This window comes from Staurois parvus, unplaced genomic scaffold (assembly GCF_062004578.1).
Source record: "Staurois parvus isolate SC_StPar_1 unplaced genomic scaffold, SC_StPar_1.0 ptg000404l, whole genome shotgun sequence".
Classification (NCBI taxonomy): domain Eukaryota; kingdom Metazoa; phylum Chordata; class Amphibia; order Anura; family Ranidae; genus Staurois; species Staurois parvus.
In genome coordinates, this window is record NW_028318200.1 from 840,616 (window position 1) to 859,174 (window position 18,559).

At 38.7% G+C, this 18,559-nt stretch overlaps 1 protein-coding gene across 1 annotated transcript in view; it reads right to left on the reverse strand.

The window, feature by feature from the left end:
* Window positions 1–17,577, reverse strand: part of RTN4R (reticulon 4 receptor) — a 267,680-nt gene extending 250,103 nt beyond the window's left edge. Inside the window, exon 1 of the mRNA XM_089686658.1 lies at window positions 16,907–17,577. The gene's annotated coding sequence lies outside the window, so the exon portion shown is untranslated. The remainder of the gene's footprint in view (window positions 1–16,906) is intronic.
* Between the last annotated feature and the right edge of the window lie 982 nt (window positions 17,578–18,559).

The window sequence follows — 18,559 nt, forward strand, 5'->3', positions numbered from 1 at the left end:
GGCCACATACTTTCTGACTGTTTTTCACTAGCTTTGCATTTGGCTAGGGTCAGTGTCACTACTGGTAGCATGAGGCGATACCTAGACTCTACAGAGGTTGCACAGGCATTCCAAATTTCTCCAGGATGGCACATGGAGGAGATTCCAGGAGACAGGCAGTTACTCTAGGAGAGCTGAACAGCACAGTAGAAGGTCTTTAACCCTTCACCAGGACCAGTGTCTGCTATTTTGTGCAAGGAGGAACAGGATGAGCACTGCCAGAGCCCTACAAATGATCTCCAGCAGGACACTGGCGTGAATATCTCTGACCACAAAATCAGAAACAAACTTCATGAGGGTGGACTGAGGCCCCACATCTTCTAGTGGGCCCTGTGCTCACTGCCTGACACCATAGAGCTCGATTGGCATTTGCCATTGAACACCAGAACTGGCAGGTTTGCTACTGGCACCCTGTGCTTTTCACAGATTAGAGCAGGTTCACCCTGAGCACATGTGACAGACATGAAAGGGTCTGGAGAAGCCATGGAGAATTTTATTCTGCCTGTAAAATCGTTCAGCATGACCGTTTTGGTGGTGTGTCAGTGATGGTCTGGGGAGGCATATCCATGGAGGGATGCACAGATCTCTACAGGCTAGACAATGGCACCCTGACTGCCATTAGGTATCGAGATGAAATCCTTGGACCCATTGTCAGACCCTACACTGGTGCACGACAATGCCCGGCCTCATGTGACGAGAGTATGCAGGCAGTTCCTGGAGGATGAAGGAATTGATACCATTGAATGGCCCCCACACTTGCCTGACCTAAATCCAATAGAACACCTCTGGGATATCATGTTTTGGTCCATCCGACACCGCTAGGTTGCACCTCAGACTGTCCAGAAGCTCAGTGATGCCCTGGTCCTGATCTGGGAGGAAATACGCCAGGACACCATCCATTGTCTCATTAGGAGGATGCCCCGACATTGTCAGGCATGCATACAAGCACGTGGGGGCCATGCAAACTACCATTTTGAGTTGCTGCAATTAAATTTTATCAAAATGGACTAGCCTGCTGCATAATTTTTTCACTTTGATTTTTGGGGTGTCTTTGAATTCAGTCCTCTGTAGGTTGATAATTTTCATTTCCATCAAACGATAGGGTATCCTTACATTCCTAACACGCTACCCAGTCCATATCAGCATAGATATCCAGCATTTTGTTTAGCAGTGTATCTACAACTGGGGAGGGAAAGAGAAGCAAGTCTATCCTACTGGGGCACGAGCGGGATTATAGAAAGCCTACTGTTTTAGACCTAAGGTAAAACATGTACTATTAGAGAGATAAATACTACTTCACAAACATTTCATACAGGGTGCATCTATGGTTTGCAGGGCACTATCAGTATTCTAAAGAGAGAATACAGTAACTTTTTCCTTTCCGATTTTATATAAATGCAGGGAGTTTCACAGAGAAGAGAAAAATATTTGGAAGAGGATGAGTCACAATGAGTCACTTCTCTGACTTATTTAGTAGTTTGTGCAATTTGAGATTTAGCTATTCAGCTTTGGAGAGATTTTGTTTCTTTTTTCAGAAAAGCAGTTGGAGGCCTGGTAAACATAGGAAAATGGGCCTACATCTCCACCTTCTGGCTGGAAATCTTAACTAAATGTTAAAGTATGTATGTAATATTGGACTAACCTTTGCATCAAGGTAAACATGGAAAGGCAATGCACATCACAAAAAATATAAACAAAACAAAATTTCCCAGCCCATTTACCAGCTAGTATGCAAAACAAACAAATAAATAAATAAATAAAATTGACCCTGTCTAACAATTTACCCTAAACACAGAAGGTTTACTTGGCTTGCTAAGGCTCCTCTATCTACTGCAGTCCTATCTCTATATTTCAGAGTCTCCAAGTTGGAGCACTTATATGAATTAATTAAGGGCAGGTTTGCCTGGAGTGAGCCCACTCCTCCTTAAAAGACACAATGTATTCCCAGCAAGAGCACAGTGGCAGCTGAAGCCCTCCAATGTGTTCCCACACCAAATCTGTCCTTAATTTATCTACTACTATATCTGCTCCAACTCTCAAATACAATGGATAAATTAAGGGCAGATTTGGTGTAGGGACGCATTGGATGCCTTCTGCTCTCACTGTACTCTTGCTGGGTATATAGTACGTCTTTTAAGGAAGAATGGGTGCTCCCCAGGCAAACCTGCCCTTAATTTATCCACTGCTATGTTGGCTCCAACTTGGAGTCTCTCAAATATAGAGTTAGGACTGCAGTATACAGAGGAACCTTGGCGAAGCACTGTGGCTGTTGCCACTGTGTTGGGCTGTCACAAACATCCATTGGTAGTACACTAAGTACACCAGCCCTCATTTATACGAAAAAGCAAACTTTGCCAAGCCCAAGTGAGAAATAGAAGTTACAAACTGGGACCACAGTCAGGTGATTATAGGTGATACTGTATGTGCATAGCATGCAGTTATTTTCCCTACTGTAATAAAAGAAGACTGAGATAGTCAGTTAAAGTGTATATCAGAATTAGCAGTCCACTAGATTTATTGGAAATCTGGTCCTGAATCAGATCATTTCTTCATTCTCTTAGTGACCTAAGAAATGTTTGTTTCCTATGGGCAAAAATTATTGTTCTCCCTATACAAATTTTGTAGAACAAATTGAATATCATAATATTATAAGATTAGTGATAGTATCCAGTGTTAGTTTTCTTTGGTTATGCTAAGGTGGCGGTAAATCATTTTTGCTTAGTTCAGTGTTTTTCAAAACTATTCTCAAATGCCAACAACATTATATGCTTTGCAAATAACCTCAAAAATACCCAGATGAAGTAATCAGTGCCTCACCAATGCAGTGTGTACATCTCTGCAAAAAATATGGCCTGTTGGTCATCTTGCTGACAGCTCACATCCAGTAAAACAGTCCATATCTGGCTGGAATATGCAGCTGTTTTCCATATGGTAAACTACCACATTTCCTCTGTCACTTAGGGGCAGACCTGTGCTAGTTTCCATTTCACTCTAAAAATGAAACCAGCGCAGCTGCCACAGATAGACCTAAAACAGGCCCATCTGCTTAGTTGATGTGGCACATACCACTCCTGACAATTTCCTGCCTAATCATACTAATATATAATTTAATGAGAAAAACATATTGTGAAATCATTAACCAAGGCAAAAGTCTTATCTTTACAATTAAGAGTATCACATGAGCAAAAATTATCTTGGTTCTTCAAGAAAAGAATTTTGATGGCCACAGTTAATTTTCACTCCTATACAGTACTCAAGGTGTTGAAAATGATTAACACTTTTCTATATATTCTGCACACCAACATTGTTCTATTGTTATAATTTATTTTTAATCTTTCATAAATAGCTATACACTTTACATGAACACTACAAACAAAAACAGATAAATAAATCAAACCTTGAGAAGCATACAGAAAGCACAGCCCAATTGACTAGAACTACAGTTTTTATCCAGACATTGCTGTACTGTAGCATTTCTCCCCATTCTTTGGTCTGGTGATCCTGAAAAGCATCTGATTGTAATGCTGGGACACCATGGGGTTGATTTACTAAAACTGGAGAGTGTAAAGTCTGGTGCAGCTCTGCAGAGAATCCAACCAGCTTCCAGATGTTTTTCCAGCTAAATTGAACAAACTGAAGTTAGAAATTAGAAGATTGGCTACCATGCACAGCTGCACCAGATTTTACACTCTCTAGTTTTAGTAAATCAATCCCACATTTACTGCCTCACATCTACAGAATGTCTGATACAAAACGTTGTTGTGTTTTCTGAACAATATTAATAAGCCACAGAATACTTTTACTTATTTTCTGGAATCCCTCCATAAATCAAACTGATAAAATAAATTGTTGGGGGTGTTACTAGACCTAAACATTTGTGGTATGTACCATAGCTTCTTGCTTGGTACCTTGGGTCAACGAACTCCAGTTCTCTGCATGTATCATTTGGTGTTCCATTCTCCTTCCTGATGGCACCTCCATAGTTTCTGCTGCATGGGACATGGAGGGGTTTATTTACTAAAGCTGGAGAGTGCAAAATCAGGCTCACTTCTACTTAGAAACCAATCAGCTTCTAACCTCAGTGTGTTTAATCAGGCTTTGGCAATAAATCCTGGAAGCTGATTGGTTTCTATGCAGAAGTGAGCCTGATTTTGCACTCTCCAGCTTTAGTAAATAAACCCCAGAGTGTCTACTCTTATCTCTCAGTAATCACTGACCTCAATGTTGAAGCATCCCCCCCATTGACTAACAATCTAAAGGAAAATATTCCTCTCACTGACACCAATGTAAGGGGTAGGCTATCTTTCAATGGTTGAGTATTTCTATTCCCACTCACCACCAATCCAAAAGACCTCCCACTGACACAAATGTAAGCAGAGGTCTTTCTTCTAGTGACACAAAGGTAGGGTGCATTGTTTTTGTCACTCATATCAGTTCACATAAAACTACTCACACAATTTCACAGCATTTTAACCAGGTTAGGCCCAATAAAACATAAAATGATGTGTAACAGTGCTGAGCCTAGCAGAAATAAGTTGCTTTGGGCACTAAAAGTTGTGTGCCTACAGACTCCAATGATGGAAATTCTGCCCTATACGTCTGTATTCTGTGCGCATATATAATAGAAAAGTTTTTATTGTAAAATGATTTCTTGTCCTGAAGTTCATGTGTGTGGGAATCTTGCTTGCAGCACAGTTAGTCATGCATATTTTATAGATACAAGGACTGAAGCATAAATGTGCTGTGAGCAAGTAGGTTTAGGTTTTACTGGCCACTACTCCTTAAACCATGCCCACTCTTCAGTGCAATGTAGCCAATTGCTGTGCCACGATTTTTCACTCTCAGGCATGTCCAAGGATTCTTAAAGTATTTTAAAAGCCTATCAATGCCACTGTAGAAAAATAAATACTAAGAAACTGGCAAAAAATGTGTTATATTAAAAAACAGTCTCCTACATTCAATTCTTACTATACCATCACAGTGCATATCTAGGATTTGGGGAAACATGTTCTAATAGAATCTACAGCATTGTTGTGCTGCTGATGTATTGAGAACTGTAGCTGCTCTAGATACATACCTTGTTACAAGCTGAAGTGCATTGGTTATCTTTAGGTTTTCGCAATAATCAACACACATTAAAATGAGTGCAGTACCACAACAGTTTCTATCTGTTATTTCACTATGGCCCATGTAACAAGCTGCATATGACTTCATTTGCTGCAAAGCCCCCTATTAAAGAAACTATGTTTATTTCTTATATGCAGTAGTACAATCAACAACTTACCGGTGTATATAAAAACTTCACTAGTCTCCAAATACAGTATAGCAAAAACTGCTTATTAAATATCAATATTTGCAAGAAATGAAATGTACTTGCCTAACATATCTTTATATTTTTGTCCTTTCATATAATTTAAGTAGAAATACAAGTTGTTGACCTTTTACAAATAATTTAGCAAATTGCTATTTTACTAATAGTGTTATACTCTAATAGAAAGAACAAAGAAACCAAATACTTTTCTCTAGAATTCAAAAGCCTCTACATCTGAATGTCACAAGGTCACTGGCCTCTTTTCTCTATGTAATAGTTTCAGGTTGGATATGATTATCACATTTTGCTATTTATTTTTACATTACAATTATTCCAAATTGACCAAATTCTTTTATATTACTATGCAAATCAAGTAATAACATTTTTTCTGCAGTGGTTTAATGTTCTGCATCTTTGTAATTATGACAACAGCTGTAATTACAGTGAGTTATAGTACATAATACTATTATATGTAAAATAATGTTAGGTTCCTGCAGTAGATGTGACTGTATAAAACAGCCTTTTTTTTATTCTATAAGTGTTTTGATGTAAAAGTAATACATGTTTTCAATTGTATTGTAATGATTTGACATTGTATGTGAAATCACGAACAGAGGAAAAAGCAAGACAGCCATCTAGTGTAAAATCACAAGGATAACAATTATTGGTTGAGAACAACTGAATAAATGTAACCTTAGGTAGGGAATGTATTGTAGATTTTTCTCATATGGTAAAAAACGTTTCATGCAAAGTGAACCGTAGTAACAGAATCGTCAAGTAAAAATGTTTTTTTTTTTTACTTCCTAAACCTTACCTAAACCAGGATCATGTCACGGCCTTTCCATGCTATGAGTATCTGACAGTACTGGCGGAAACTCCGGCTGCATGTGTGCACATGCATGACATCTCACAACCTGCCTCCAGAGTTGTGTGATGTAGCACATACATGCTGTGGGATTTCCTATAGACACATGGCAAGTCTGCACGTGTACTGGATCTCCAGTAAGGATGGAAAACCTCTGCTTCAACCAAGCCAACACTGGACTCCATTGTCTTGTATATTTTTTTCCTTTTGAGACAGGGCCTTTTTTGTGGTGGTTTAGGCAGAATGAAGTCCCTCTTTACATTCTGGCCATTTTTAGGGTTAATAGGCAAACTACTAGAAAAACATATACCAATGCAAAACAATGCAAGTTTGCTGTAACTATGATTTCCAAAACAGCAGGATGTGGCTTGACCCCATGGTAGCAGTGATCCCAAACCTCATCCATACTGAACAACCTGTAACAACAGATCATACACCATTCATTGTTTATTGTCCTATACAGAAGAAATCTCAAATTTTAAATGGCTTCTGCAAGTTAGAACACACCAATAATCTATACATATATGAAAAAAGCCCAAATAGCTAGGTGTATGTGTTTAAAGTGAATGTAAATGAAGAACATATTTCCAATTAAATCCTTCAGTTTAATATTTAGAATGTCAAGGTGCAACAGGAAGTTTCCCTAAAGGGTGAACACCAAACATGTAATATCTATAGGCACAACAGATCAATGAGTTACTAAAGGGTGCCATTTTTTTGCCAGTAAAACTTCTGTTTACTTCAGCACTGAGTCAGACTTGGGGTAATTTGTTTTTTTTTTGTGTGTATCCTTGAATGTATTCTGGTTGGTTATTTAAAATGAACCTGAGAACTTTTAGTAAATATGTCTCCTTATCACATACGTGTAAAGAATGATTTCCTAAAGGACATTTGTTTTATTATCAGCTCATGAAATTCATCTTTACTGCTTATATACTTTCAGGTTCAGCGAGTCCCCTTGACTCTAGCATTTAAATGGAGCCCAATTTAAATCAAATAGAGAAATATTTAGTGTGTATTGGAATACAAATGTTATTCAATACAATTATCTGAAGATATGGATATGCACAAGAAGCTTTTTATTTTTTAAAGATAAAAATGTAATATACATATTAATATTATGTAGTCTTCAATACAGCCAGCGGGTGGAACTCTAGTCTCCTTTTCATATCATTAACATTGTAATTTTCACATGTGCTGAAAGAAGAGCATTGTTTATTGAACTCAAAGTCACCAGAATAGTGATTTGTCACTTAGATGACGGGATAAGCCGAACTGTTTTGGGTTTGATTCAAGCAGAGTTTGGAAAACTTGAAAAAAGCTTTGGTGCTGAACCCGAACCCCATTGAAATCACTTGGAGCTCAATCTGTCAAATTAAAAATGCCCATTTTCTGGGCTAACAAGAACGTGTAAAAAGAATAGCATGGGGGTGGCCACTGACCTGGCGAACATGTACAAATGTATACAACATTTTAAAAATTCGGTCAGAAGCAGTGCCTTTTTTAATGCTTAAAGTGAAACATTAAACATGCAAAATATATTTAAATAATATGTATTGTAATGCCATAATCTTGCCTGTGAAGGAGCACATTTCAGTGATGTACAGAAAATGCTCCAGCTGCACTGATATTTACAAAGGAAACAAGTGTTTAAAATTTCTGGCAAATTACATTTCATTAGAGGCCTCTTTTTTTTATTAATTAGAAAAACAGCACACCACTCAAAGGGTCCTTTCACACAGGCGTTCCGTTTTTTTTCTTCAGTTCCGTCACGTTTTTTCAAAGAAAAAACAGATGAGTTTACATCCATTTTTTCATCCGTTTATATCCATTTTTTCATGATTTTTCATCAGTTTACATCCGTTTTGCATCCATTTACATTGGTTTACATCTGTTTTTCATCTACTTACATTGGTTTACATCCATTTTTAATCCGTTTACATCCATTTTTCATTCGTTTACATTAGTTTTTATCCGTTTACATCTGTTTACATCTGTTTTTTTCTGGAAGAAAAATAAGGTTTTCTTCCGTTTCAAAAAAAGGATGTTAACGGATGTGGACATTAACGGATGTAGAAAGATGTTCATCTGTTTACAAGTCCATAGAAATACATGGGGGGTCTGTTTTTCATCCGTAAACAGACAGATAAAAAACAGACATACAGAACACCCATGTGAAAGGGGCCAAAGGGTCTGCAAAGTATTGTGTGGCACCTCTGGAAGGGTCTGTGTGCTGAATGTTTTTCTTTGTAAATGTCACTTTTTCTGTAGCACTTCCTACATCAAGAATGGAAAAGAAATTGTGCATAGCCCCCCTAAAATACATATCATATTCTTGGAGTCTGGCATGGATTTTAGTGGGTACTTTAAAAAACAAAAAAGCAAAAAAAAAATGAATGTGGTCCCCAAGGAAATCTGTACCAGACCCTCCAGGTCCTTAACCTGAAAAGGCAGGGAATGAGCGTGCACCATGTAGCATGAACTATATGGGGGGGAGGGGTGTCTTGACATCAGGGGCCTCTTCCCCACACCCTTACTGGTGGTTGTTGGTGTCTGTGGGCAGGATTTTTTTTACAATCTGGAAGATACCTTTAATAACAAGGAGGTCTCCAGATACCCCCCCACTATATGAATGAGTGCATAGTACCCCTACAAAACTGATACATCAGTTAATAAAGACACACAAGTATTTGACAAGTCATTTATTAAAAAAAAATAAAATAGTCCCTTGTTGTACATGCATCTTCAATCATAATGCTTGCTATCGGCTTGATGAAAAAAAAAAAACAGATTACCCTACGCATTTGACTGATCTTGATGGTACTACTTGCTGAATGACAGCTCCCAAGCAGTCATCAGTTATATAAAGGAAGGGGCAGGGATAGTGGTGACATCATTGCCCAAATATGGCTAATAACCATATTTTGGTGGAGATGTCATTGCTATCGTTCAATCTTTTCTTACGTGGCTGGGATTCCCAGTGATATCAGCTGTTCCTAGGGACATGACAGGTGCAAGCTTCTTTAGGATACAGTAACGGCAGGATACTGTAATATCTATAAGCAGTAGAACTACTGCTTCTATATAAGATAGCGGCCCCTGCTGAACAGGCATAACTTCGGGGGTTCGTTTAACACTGGTCTGAACCTAGGTTCTGACCAAACTGTCTGCTCATCCCTACTCAGTACCAGGGTTTATTAATCAAATGGAGCCTCAAAGCAAACTGCTCTGATGTACCTTCTATTTATCTACCCCATACTACAACAGCTCATACTCCAATGTACACAATATATTAAAACTGGTATCTAACAGTTTAGAAATGTATAAAGAAGTTAAAACTGACCTAAAATCATTACAGTGGCTCTTAACAGTTTACAATTATGATGGAAAATGTGATATTACAAAATATTTGTATAATGTCATATTACAAAGATTTAAACCTAAAACACATTTTAAATGAACCATATATTTTATAATAAGAAACATAGAGCCATTTTGAAGTCTTTGAGATCTCCATGCTGATATTACATTTATAACAACTGAAAAATTAGGGAATAATGTGGGGGTGTATCTACTGATGGCAGGGCATTGGAGGGGATTGTGTGTTGTTTCTCTTTCTTTGTAGATGTCACTTTTGGTGTAGCACATCATACAGCAAGAATGAAAGAAACCATGGTGGCGGCCAGTGTTGTGGGTGTCTGCAGGCAGGGGGCTTATCTGAATCTGGAAGCAATCTTTATTAATACGAAGGCCCACAGATACCACCACCCCCCTATGTGAGTGAGTACATAGTACACCTTCAAATTCACAAACAAAAGATGTCACCTAGAAATAACGACACCCAAGCATTTGACAAGTCCTCTTTTAAAAAATACAAAATACCCAAAAAAGTCCCTTATTATAAATACACCTTCAATCATAATGCTCGCTGCCCACCGACTTGGAAAAAAAAATAGATGACCTTCTGCACATGACTGATCACAACAGCCCTATTAGCTGAATGACAGCTCCCTGAGATGTCATGAGTTATATGAAGGAATGGGTGGTGATAGTGGTGACATTGTGGTCATATTTTGGCAGTGATGTCACTGCTATCCCTGCCCCTTTTCTTATGTGGCTGGGATTCCCAGTGATGTCCGCTTTTCCTACGGATGTGGTGGGTACAAGCACCTGCTACTTCTTTAGCAACCAGTGACAGTGGAATACTGTCATATATAGAAACAGTAGAAACACCCCTTCTACATATGAATCTTGGTTACTGCTGAATATGGGGCCGAACGGGCTCTGCAGTACTGTCTATTTCATTGCCTAAAATACATGTTAAATGGACAGCTACCATATATTGTATAAAAATAAAAGAAACACGGAGCCATTTTGAAGTTTGTGAGTTCTTCATGCTGATATTACATTTATAACAATTGAAAAATGAGGGAATAAGAATGGGAATGTATCTTCTGATGGAAGGTTTTGCATTATTGGTAAATCTACCATGGTTTGCATCCACAAATGCATCTGTATCTCATTTCTTGGCTGCAGTGTGACTACAAAACAGTCTACCAGAAGCCTCAGGTGTATTGCATAGTAACTCCCCTCAATGCCCACTACAGATGCTAGAGATTGGTCTTTATCCATTGTTTAAGGCTTTGGGGGAAGGGGGGGTGCTAAACAACTGATATCTATGGTCATTCCACACTAAATGGCAGGATTAAGTTTGATTCTCAGTTTGCCATCTTACTGAAAGTTTTATTTATGTCATTCACGGCGACCTCAAAAGTGTCTAGGAGAAAGAACTTATTTGGACTTTATAACTATACATCATCCCCCAGTGTTAAAAATGAATGGCTAACATTATATATACGATGGGAAATATAGAAGCATTGCCTATAACCATGGCTTAAAGTAGCGATCTAAAAGTTGCAGCCCGCTAACCAGATGCAGCCCTTTGTGAGCCTTGATCCGTCCCTTGGGATATTATTTCATCCACTGACACCAACAATGGGAAATAATTCCTATCCCTGACACCAACAATGGGGCACTATTCCTCTCACCGACACCAGCAAAAGAGCACAATTCGTCCCACTGACACCAAACAATGGGGCATAATTCCTTCCATTGACACCATTGATGGGGTACTGATCTCTTACTGATACAGAAGATGGGTCACTATTCCTCCCACTGACACCAACAACGGGGCACTATTCATCCACTGACACCATCAAATAGGGCACAAATCCCCCCACTGACACCAACGATGGGGCATAATGTTTTCCCTTGACACCAAGGACAAGGTACTAAACCTCCCACTGACATCAAGAAAAGGCACAATTACTCCAACTGACACCAACAATGGGCCAGAATTCCTTCCATTGACATCAACAATGGGTCAATAACCCTTCCACTGACACCATTGGCGGGTTCTATTTCTTTCACTGACACCAACGATGGAGCACTAGTCCTATTGACACCCAAGAAGAATCCTTTTTTGACTCCCACTGGGCACCGGTACATTTTCTACTTCCACTGGCCCTAGTCCAACCCCTCTAAAGTCTGAAGGACTGTAAACTGGCCCTTTGTTTAGATCATTTGGAGACCTAAGGCTTAAAGGGTGGGGCCTTTTATCTAAAAAAGAAAAGAGCAAAATGTTTTATGCAATAGCATAAATTAAGAAACCATATGTCACCTTCTTTTTCCTATTGTTCTTAATTGATAAGAGCTGAAATTTGATTGGTTGTTCTGGGTACCTGGACATTATTGATGTTTGAATATTTGTTACAATAAGAAACTTGATGTTTTCAAACTGTTCAAAGTAGACGAGGCCTCATCTCATGCCTTGAATGGAATGTACATTATGGACAATAGTCAGTGATGAAGTAGAAATATGTAAAAGATTATGCTGATAAAGATGGTCAGTTCTATTCTTAGCAACCTGTGCAAGACATTTTAATTTTTTTTGCTACAAAGTTGTGTTCCCCCTTCTTTGGTGATTGGTGAGAGACTTCAGTTTGTTTCTCCACTGATCTGCTGTGTGAAGTTTCCTGCTAAGCAGCTCCCAATGCTATTACTTTATTCACAGTTGCTTTGATTGTTCTAGCACAAAGCAACCAAGTCCAGGAGAAAAAAATCAGTGGGTTTCCAAGAGTAGGTTGTGTCACAATAGAAAACCCACACAACCACAAGCTATAAATGTACTGCAGCTGTTAGGTGGCTCATTTCAAACAGCCAATGAAGGCATTTGCTAGCAGAACCATACTGGCCAACACTAAAGGATCATGTGAATACAATTTCCACTGTTAAGTCATCAACAGCTAAAGTGTTACTAAACCCAGGACCCTGCATTCTCTATATCTGGTCTCCAACAGTACACAGAACATGGAAATGCAATTACTTTAGTAAATATAAACTACTAAATACCTTTTCTCATCAGCAGTGTCTGGCAGTCTAGTGACTTCTATCAGTGTCCAGACAAGCACTGGTTTATTTTTTAGGAGGAGTTTTCATTGACTGTCTTATATGGCTGTATGACCCCTGACCTCTGTCTGGACAGTGCTGATTGACCCTGTGCTGATCGCATGCACTTCCCCCCCCAAAAAAAACCTCTCTAGCAATACACACCAAACTGAGCATGTGCAGAGTGCCTCCTAGTGCTTTGTACTATCAGCAGATGGGTTGGGGACTGTGGAAGAAGGGGAGGATCAGAGAAGACAGGATCTTTTCTTACAATCAGGAGGATTAACCCCTTAGGTTTCACCGTGAGCATAACCAGCATGTTTTACTGCATATACAGACTGATTTTACTGTTGTGGGTTTAGTAACAATTTAACAATGGATAAATATATGTGGATCTGAAAGGAACTCTAGCCTAATCCTTTATCAGTTTACTTTTATCTATTATGGTTTATATTTTACCTTTTCTACTGCTGAGTACCAATCCGTACAATTAATTACTGTTGCTTCTTTTCTGCTGGCTCATTTTGTGAAGAATCTTGCTTCCCAAGACAACATCAGACTGCTGAAGGGTATAGTTGAGTCCATTTTTGCTAAATTCAATATACTGCACAAAGCAATATGGGATCCACACCTCCAAACAGTAAATGCATACTACTAAGGACAAGAGCTGACTTCTGCACAGGGAAACATTTATTTATTTATTTTACATATTACTTGAGCAAATATCTATTTGTGGGAACCTTGCCCATGACCAGCTATAATCAGGAAAAGGATAAAATGCTATAAATATTGTGCTGGACCCATGCACTGGCATTATGCCATAATTTGGATAGAGGTGTGGCTTCAGATTGTTTTTATATTGACAAAAAAAGTATTTAATATTATAATCACTACATATGGGCCTAACATTTACAAAGGGATACTTTGTACTATCTATTTAAATATAAAAGAAAATACTATGTGTAAAATGATATATTATGCTACAAGTATGTACAGTATATCTGAGTGTTAAAACTTTTGTAAAGGTAAAATAAAGTGATATTTATTGGTTGGCCTGCTATTTTTATATTACTTGTGCTATTGAAGATAAATTATGCCTCCTGGTAACTAGGCCAAATCTGAAAATTTGTTGCAAAAGCAAAAAAAAATGCAGAATTTTAATATTATTATTTGTAGCAAGCCTTTTTTGTTCTGTGTACCTTGTGAAATGTTTTGTACAATGCTAATCAAGTCATGTGGAAAGAGATGGTATACAGCACATAGGAACGTGGCATAGGCCTTGCAAGTGAACATCGAAACCTAAATTCCAAGCCTGCCAGTGTTGACATAAATCCCTTTCCTTCCCATCCAGACAAGATAAAAATCAATAATGCTGAATCTCGCATAATGAAAGTTCAATAAACCACAATGCTTTATTCAGTTAAGTTAGGAAGCCTAAAAAAAATTGCTAAAAACCTGAAATGATATTAGGCATCTAATAACCTGCATACCTGAATTCTACTCACTTTAATATCTATGACAAGGCAGGAAGGCTGCCATTACACAATAGGTGCTGTGCATTGCATTAACCTCAATGCAAGTAAATATATGGTTGTGTTCTCAGCACTCTGAACAGTGATTGATAGAACATAAATGTTGTTTAGAAGGCCTGAAAAATATCTTCACATGAATTGATATGACTGCAGTGAACCAATAATTTAAGAAGATAAACAGATCTTCAGTGTCAGACTATAAACATGTGTTTAGAATGGTGTCAAGGATATCACACAAGGATCTAGAATAATTATCAAATGTAAAGCGTATTAATGTAATACACATACTGTATCTGAAGGGCACAAAATTGTGTATACAATGTGGATTCAAATCAATTTTACACATCTTCAAAGATAACCTCAATGAGACATATTTCACCGCTAGAGGAATCTAGCACATCCAGAGTAGAGAAAAATGTCAGGTATGCAGCTAATTTACCCATTTACATATAAGAAACTCTCTAGTAAGCATTGCTGTGATGTCTGACACAGAGTATGCATGTGTAAACTAATCAAACGGGATCTATAGTCACTTTCTGCTCTTTTATGCTGCCAGAAACCCAATGAAGGTCCAGGTCTACAAATCTATGTAACACACTCAGATTTTACTTGAAGACTGGAACATAAGAGATAAATTGAAGTAGAACTTTAAGGATGACAGCTCCCTACTCCTGTTTTGGAAGGTATTTTATTGCATTCTGAAGAACTCAACTGCTTTGAACTTCAGGTGCTTTTTTGTGACAATAAAATATCACAATGTATAATCCTTCCCAGGTAGACAGACAGGTACATAGACAGACTTACTGATAGATAGATGATAGATAGATAGATAGATAGATAGATAGATAGATAGATAGATAGATAGATAAATGGATGGATGGATGGATGGATGGATGGAAGGATGGATGAATGGATAGATAGATAGATAGATAGATAGATAGATAGATAGATAGATAGATAGATAGATAGATAATTAAATATATTTAATCAGTTACCAAGAAAGAAAGAAAGAAAGAAAGAAAGAAAGAAAGAAAGAAAGAAAGAAAGAAAGAAAGAAAGAAAGAAAGAAAGAAAAGAAAGCTATTTTATGTTTAATCGTTTACCTACTAGAGATAGATAGATAGATAATTGTATGTTTAATCATTTTACCTAATAATGATAGATACATAGAAGATAAATAGATAGATAAATTAGATAGATAGATAGATAGATAGATAGATAGATAGATAGATAGATAATTGTATGTTTAATCACTCTACCTACTAATGATAGATAAATAGAAGATAGATAGATAGATAGATAGATAGATAGATAGATAGATAGATAGATAGATAGATAGATAGAATATTGTATATTTAATCATTTACCTACTAATGATAAATAAATGAAAGAAAGAAAGAAAGAAAGAAAGAAAGAAAGAAAGAAAGAAAGAAAGAAAGAAAGAAAGAAAGAAAGAAATTTTATGTTTAATCATTTACCTACTAGAGATAGATAGATAGATAGATAAATAGATAGATAATTGTATGTTTAATCGTTTGATCTACTAAAGATAGATAGATAGATAGATAGATAGATAGATAGATAGATAGATTCACATTCTATAGCATTGCAGAGACAGCCAGGATCTATATATGTGTTTGTAAATCATCCAGCTAGAGAGAAACAAAAGGATGCCTGTGTATTTCTGCTAAATTTGCAGCAAGTGGGACTAAGTTCAATGAGTGATAATGTATTTCAGCTAATTGATGTAACTTTTGGAGCAGTGTCAGTCAGGGATTGCCTGCTATCAGGAGCTGTAGCTGCAGTACACCTAGCATCTCCCATCCTGTGACTGTGGTGGGCGTCTGTTTGTCATTTTGCATAGCTTGGTGTAATCAGGTTGAGTATGCAGTCCGACAGGATCAGGACTGCAAAATATTGCATAACAAGCATGTCTGGGGCAGATCAAGACAGAACATCCACTGTACACCCTGAAGTCCAATCCAGGGAATCTCCAAACACAGTGCTGTGATTAAACCAAAAGCAGAGTTTTCACCAGAGGATCCCATCGTTAATTTAGCACAGTTCACGCAGCAGACATTCTCGTCACCTCTTCCCAGTCCACATCTGTCAATCAGGATTCATTAAAAAGCTTCAAATCAAATCTATTCGTGAGATCCCCACATTTAGTAAGCTTGAAAAGCCGACAGAATGGGTAGCAGAACCCCCCCCCCCATAAAGGCACATCACTCATCTGCTAGATCACACATAAAATGAGTTTATCAGGCTACACAGAGGCAAAGAGCCGAACGTCCCAAGAGACTGATCCACCGCAAGATTGGCTCCGTGTCTCTCCCCAGCAGCAGCGTCCTTCTGGATTCCTGACCTACTTCGTGCTTAGGTATGGCACAGTAGTTGTGAGGTTAGCGCATCAAACTCTAATTCCTCATTCCTCATCCTTTAATCATCTTCCTCCAGCTCTTCAAAACATTTTTTCCACCAGTCTATTCTCCCAGCCCCGATCATAATATCATATTAACATTGCATAACATCCAGCGCTCACTGCTGGCAAACTAAAGGGAAGAGGGAACTAGAGGGATCGTCCAACATCTCCAATCTCTTCCATGGAACCGAAATACAGGGCTGCAACTACTTATACATTCAGCTGTCACATCTGCCTTTAAAAAAAATCATAGATAAATCATATTAATAAATTATGAAAGATCTGCTTACCTTTGATACACAATAGCTTCATCTTTGAGTTTAATTCCCTTTAGCACTCTGGAATAGTAAAAAAATTAAATTAAATAAAATAAATGTACAGGCAATCCTTAGGAAATGGAAACTTCAGTAAAACGAATCACACTCCAGAAATACAGCAAAGACTATTCCCCATCTGCTCGCCCTCTTCAGTCTTTTGGGGGCAAAATAACAATCTTCTTGTTTGCCTTCAACATCCACTTAGAGTATCCAGTGCTTGATCTTGCTGTTCCCCAATCGGAACTACTTGTGTACCGGGTACTTGTGAGTCTCCACCATGAAGACAGCTGGTAATGAGAGCTCCCTGTCTCCCCCGCACTCTTGTAGCACATCAACGTGTGATGTGCTTCCTCTGGCTGCCAGGCGCTGTTGGTGAAATCACTGTTCTTTTTTTTTCCCTTCCCCACTTACTCTATGGAAAAGCAGTGAGAGGAAAAGCAACGATGAATGTTTTATGGAGCTGGATCAGGGATTGAGAGGTGATGAATGTTTTATGGGATCATGTGGTTTGACGTGAGGGGAATCAGGCTTGATCCGATTTACAAGAGACAGAGAGAGCAGATGGGAGGGAACGTACACAGAAAACAGCAAACTGGGATAATGAAACATTTGCAAATCCAAGTTGGTTGGAGTGCGCTGTCCATTCAGCACCACGGATCTGCCTCCGGAGACCAGACTTCCTGCTATAGCCAGCTATAGGAGGAGAGGCTGCTTTCATACTTTTTTTTTTTTTATTTAACACCCACTTTTTTTAATTTAATTTTATTAAAATACACATTTTTGGCATGAAAATGTAAATGACCTAAAGATCCCTGAAACTGCACTCACTGCTGCTAAAGGACCTTTCACACGGACGACATGATCCACCAAAAAGAGACGGATGGGGATCCATTCCTCTTACATCCATCTGATCGGATGGGATGGCAGTAGAATGGAAACAGGCAGGTATAGAGGACAGCAGCCGAAAAAGGCCCCTTTCACACGGACGATCCGATCCACCAAAAAGAGACGGATGGGGATCCATTCCCCTTCCATCCATCTGATCGGATGGGATGGCAGTAGAATGGAAACAGGCAGGTATAGAGGACAGCAGCCGAAAAAGGCCCCTTTCACACGGATGATCCGATCCACCAAAAAGAGATGGATGGGGGTCAATTCCCCTTCCATCCATCTGATCGGATGGGATGGCAGTAGAATGGAAACAGGCAGGTATAGAGGACAGCAGCCGAAAAAGGCCCCTTTCACACGGACGATCCGATCCACCAAAAAGAGACGGATGGGGATCCATTCCCCTTCCGTCCATCTGATGGGATAGGATGGCAGTCGGGTGGAAGCAGACAGGTGGTCTGTTTCCATGTGACAGCCTATAGAGGACAGCAGATGCTAAAGGCCCCTTTCACACTGCCATACCATCCGATCCAACGGACAGAAGGGGAATGGATCCCCATCTGTCTCTTTCTGGTGGATCGGATTGGATGTCGACGGGTGTAAACGGACACATATCCGTTTACACCCATCGCTCTATAGAGGAGAATAGAGGTTCCGATCAGGTCCGCCGATCGGAACCTCTATTCTCCTGTATGGAACGGTGGATGTAAACAGATATGTGTCGGTTTACACCTGCCG